The sequence below is a fragment of the Ambystoma mexicanum genome, chromosome 3p (assembly GCF_040938575.1).
Source record: "Ambystoma mexicanum isolate Mex_15411 chromosome 3p, UKY_AmexF1_1, whole genome shotgun sequence".
NCBI lineage: Eukaryota > Metazoa > Chordata > Amphibia > Caudata > Ambystomatidae > Ambystoma > Ambystoma mexicanum.
In genome coordinates, this window is record NC_090925.1 from 944,349,424 (window position 1) to 944,354,074 (window position 4,651).

A 4,651-nucleotide genomic window follows, 5' to 3' on the forward strand; every position below is an offset into this window, starting at 1 on the left:
CTGAACGCTGTAGCAGATGCGTAGGAGGACAACCTGGAGGTCCTCAGTGGAAGAACAAAGACTGAGGCGAACTGGTAAAATACTTATGTTCTAGCACACACAGATGTGACCAGGTGGGAATCCTACATGAATCCTACAATGACTGGTACTATGTGCCCTTAGGCTTTATATAGGATCCTGCATGTGTTCTTGTGCGATTTTTGGGTCTCACATAATTACTGTGTTCTTGGGTGTCCTGTAGCTGTGCTTCCCCTGGCCTCTCCTTGTGCCTGACGTGCCTGCTCTTGTGGAGGGAGTGCTTGGTGTGTGTAGCCTGCTTGTCCAAGTCGGGGCTTTCCCTGTCGGACCTATTCTGGTGAGGGCAATGGCATGTTCTCTAGGAGCTTTATTCCTGGGCATTCCCATGACATGCATGAACAAACATTTGTGACCCTCAAGCATAAAAATCCTTTAACTTAACAGATATTACGCCAGAGTGACGAAAGCAAAGCAGATTCACGCAGGCTTTAACTCCAGTGTGCCAATCCTTTCCCATGCATGTGTGTTACTGAGATCCAAATTGGTGGTCAGGCTACATAGGGTGTTATCCCAGGATCAGAAGAATGTGGAGCAAAAGGAGCTGGTGAGGAGAAGATATGAGAGAAGGAGGCGCGAGGGAGGCTCGATAGTGGAGGAGGCGAAGAAGACAGCAGAGAGGAAACTGGAGAAAGGACGTTAGAGAGAAAGAGGCAGAAAGTCAGAAGGAAGTGGTAATTCGGTAGGAGATTAATTAAGAAGGAGACAACTGAGAAGAAGGCGAAGGTAAGTCAAAAGGCAGGGAGAAAGGTTAGAAATTGAGGAAATGGCAGGAGCTGAGGAATACTAAAAAAGGAGAGGTGAATGAAGGGATGGAGGGCGAGGGGGACCTCAGGAGAAGGGAAGTAGAAGGAGAAACAACTAACACTGGGAGGAAATAGGAGATAAGGGGCATCAAAGGAAGGCTTAGGGAAAGTAGGAAAGAAAGAAAAGAATGTCTGGCATGTCATTTACCTGACAGGATAGCATAGAAGCGGGGAGGAAGTATGAGCACATGTTGAGGCGTCAAAGAGACATCAGAGAGGCTAGGTGAAGAACAGAGCATGCAGATAAGTAGAATAGAATCAATAATGAAGTCCCCCTTAGTAACAAGATCACCACAGCCTGACAAGGAGGCAAAGAAAGGTGGGGTCTTGGGGAACAGATTCAAGGCTCCGGACAGGGAGGATAAGGGCAATATCACACCCTGCCTGGGTAGAAACTCTGGAGTTTTGCTTCCCTCCCTCCTGCTGATGGCAAGGCCTAGAGTATGGACACAACGAATCCGAGTGATCCGACCGTGGCTGATTTGGCCACGGTCAGAACGTTCGCATGAGAAAGGTGCAAACTACCAAAAGTTTGCACCTTTCTCATTCAAACACATGTACTAAGGGGCCTGCAGGGGACACCCTCGCAACCTCCACAGTCTTTTGTTTTAATTATACTTACCTGCAATGCTACCACCAAAGGTTCAAACTTTTGGTGTTCGAACCTTTGGTGGTAGCATTTTTAGAACTTTTGGTCATTACGACCATTTGTTCGCGGTCAAATCGACCTAAACCGGACACAACAAGGTCCTGAGATTCCAGCAGGAGGTTCTCCCAAGTACCAAAGAAAAAACAGGAGAAGAAGAGGATAAAATAGGAAGGAAACAGAGAAACCAATACAAAGAAACTAGGAGAAGAAGAAAAAAGTGCATGGTCACTTAAACCCCAAACTATGATCTACTTAGATACTTATGGGACAGGACTCCAGAACTGGAAAGACTTTTTGTGGCAAAAGGAGGCATATGGATTACACAAGGGATTTTGTTTTGATTGTGGAGAAGACATCCTGTGGTTCTGATGCCATGTTTTCTTTTTGAGTTGTTTAAGCATTCTGCCTTTTTTTCAGTAATCCAACAAACAAACAAAACTAGAAACCATCCTGACAAGTCAAGACACTTTCTTTTTGTGTTATAAAGACATTGGCAGACTTAAAGAACAAACCCACACACCCAAGTAGTAATCCCACCAACAGTGGCCCAGCCAGAAACCACATCATTGAAAATACTCTCCCGGTTTTATTGAAGCAGGCGGGTAATGTAGAGCTGGCGGAGGGCAGGAAAGGAGCTATGGGCTAGCTCAATGGATTAATTGTATAGTAATTGGGGACCATCATGAATAAATATATAGAGGGATAATCTAAACGTGTGTCGGTGTGTGGGGATCTCACTCAGCTCGTGACAGCGAGTATAATCAAAAAAGCTGTACAGACGAAGCAAAAATACATTAGGATTTCCCTCTGTACTGCTAAAACAAGAAAGCAAATGCATGAGACTGCATGCAAAGAATGCATTTCTTTATTTATTTATTTTTGTATTAAATCATTTAGTTTGTTTCAAACACTTTCATTAATCTATTTCATGTCACAGTTACTGGAGGACATTGCCCTTCAAAGCTCTAAGTACACAGAAAGAAAAAGGTTGTTACAATTCGTTCCATAATTTGGAATTTGAAAAGTCATTCCAGAATCATAGCACTGCAAATATTGTTAATTTGTCTTAACCCATATTCAAGAAGAAAGTTATTCAAGAAGAAAGTTCATCTTTCTTCTTAAATAAGTGGGGTTGGAGGTAACTGAATATGGGCAGGATATTTATTTCGGATGTCTGCCACAGCTTTGCAATCCATTATTACATGATATAGGGACTCCAGCCGAGCAGTCTTTTTGCAGAGACGGCAAGTGTTTGGAGTATCTCCTAGTTGCTTTCTGAGTCCCAGGACTTCTCTTGTTGGTAAAAGATTCAGTCTAAGGCGTAAATAATGATCACGTAATTTCCAGCAGGGCAATATTCAGAGGTATGTTGGAAGTTGGGAGGGGTTTAGTTCCACTGGTTGATTGCGCTGCTAGATCCAAAATATAGAACAATCAACAAATATATTGCAAAGTGGGTGTCAATAAATCAACTGGCAGAACAATGATAGTTGTCAAATGATTCTTGTATTCAGGTTTTTCTATTTTAGGTTGCCAAAGAAGTTTTCCGACACGTGTTTCGACCTTCAACGGTCTTTCCCAAGGCAAAACTCTGTGTATCATAAGCAACAAATAATATGAACCGCAATCATATACAAAACATTTGTCAAAGTGGCATTTATTTAGTTACACAAGAGTGCATTGCAAAAGGTAACCATACATATGTGTTCAAGGGCATAGATACCAGGGGTGACATCCAACACATTTAAAAAACAATATTGAAATCAATACATTACCATGATGCAAGAAACAGTGCAAATGAATATGTTCAGGAACATGTCATCATGTGATAAAAACAAAAAGAAAGGGGAAAAAAACAGAGGCACAATTAGCCTCATTATATAATACCAACATTGTTCAAATACAGTTTAAGAACTAGTTCTTCAAATGGCCAATATTTGTTTGTGTTAAGCCAAACGATCTATATATCATCATTGGTTGTGTTTCCAATGTGGCATGCAAGTGTTATTATTACATGTGCAGCAACAGACCCAGCCCCGTGCCACTGCTTGCCGTGCAGTCAATTACGCCTGTTCGCAAACCTTTGTGAAATAGCAAGACCTGATATAACTTTCACTATATGGTGCAATATAATGACCCTTGTGTTCAGCGTGTGAATCTTGATTAAAAATATATTTTGGTGTATAATTCACAGCAAGTCTATACAGCTGGTGAATAGAAAATATATTACCAAACTAGTTAGCCCATTGTCTGGTTCTTCATGGTGAACTACTGCTGATTTAAGCAGTAGTGATATATGGTCAAATTAGCCTGTACCGAATATCAGAGAGAAAATACATGAGCCTATAAGGTTAAGGCACCCAACAGCCAATCTTGAATACTCAGTAGCCAAAAATGTGATTACCTGTTTCCTGTTATTACTAACACGGATAGATGTATAGCGTTGAATCAATATGAAGCATCAGTAAATAGTGTCCATTAATGGAGTGATCTGGAGGGTAAACAAGAAAAATGGAGAACCAAAATATAAGTGGTGAAGTGGTATGCAGTTCCACTTGCCAAAGCCTCAATGGAATCCAATTAAAGGGCATCCTTGCTCTGAAAGCGAATCCTGATCCCGCACGCAAGTGTTTCCTACCTGCAATATTCTATCGTCGTTGCTTAGTATCAGGTGTCTGCTACATCTCGCTGCACTCAGCCAGTGCAATCCTATAGCATTGGAGAAAAGCACCCAATACGTGCCTAGTACGTGACGTGTCACGTGCTATTTTGCACTCACGTGACTGCCGGTTCAAATCAAAATGCAAATACGCACATGAGTTTTTACGTGAAATGTGTGACTCTCGAACTAATTGTATTTGAGACTCGAACATAAGGAATAACGCTGTAAGTCCAAAATAACAGAAGAGGTCCAAAAAACAGACATGGATACAACAATAGAAAATAAAAAATATGAATAAAAATAAAAATTAAAATAACCAGTGTCTGTGCCCAGTGGTTGAATAAGCAACTGCTGCGTTGTGTGCTGTGAATGTAGAATGGGTACTATTTCATCATGTCAAGATGTTGAATGATGAACTCTGGAAATAGGTTATGTGTAATTTGATATAATTTTACGAAC

The 4,651-nt window shown here is 41.3% G+C and overlaps 1 long non-coding RNA gene across 1 annotated transcript; it reads right to left on the minus strand.

Annotated features, from left to right (window-relative positions):
- Nucleotides 1-2,377: 2,377 nt before the first annotated feature.
- Nucleotides 2,378-4,290, minus strand: LOC138581144 (uncharacterized). Its single transcript, XR_011304451.1, has 3 exons — nucleotides 4,169-4,290; nucleotides 3,935-4,021; nucleotides 2,378-3,121 (listed from the first exon to the last, which is right to left on the minus strand). It is a non-coding gene; the product is annotated as an uncharacterized lncRNA (long non-coding RNA).
- Between the last annotated feature and the right edge of the window lie 361 nt (nucleotides 4,291-4,651).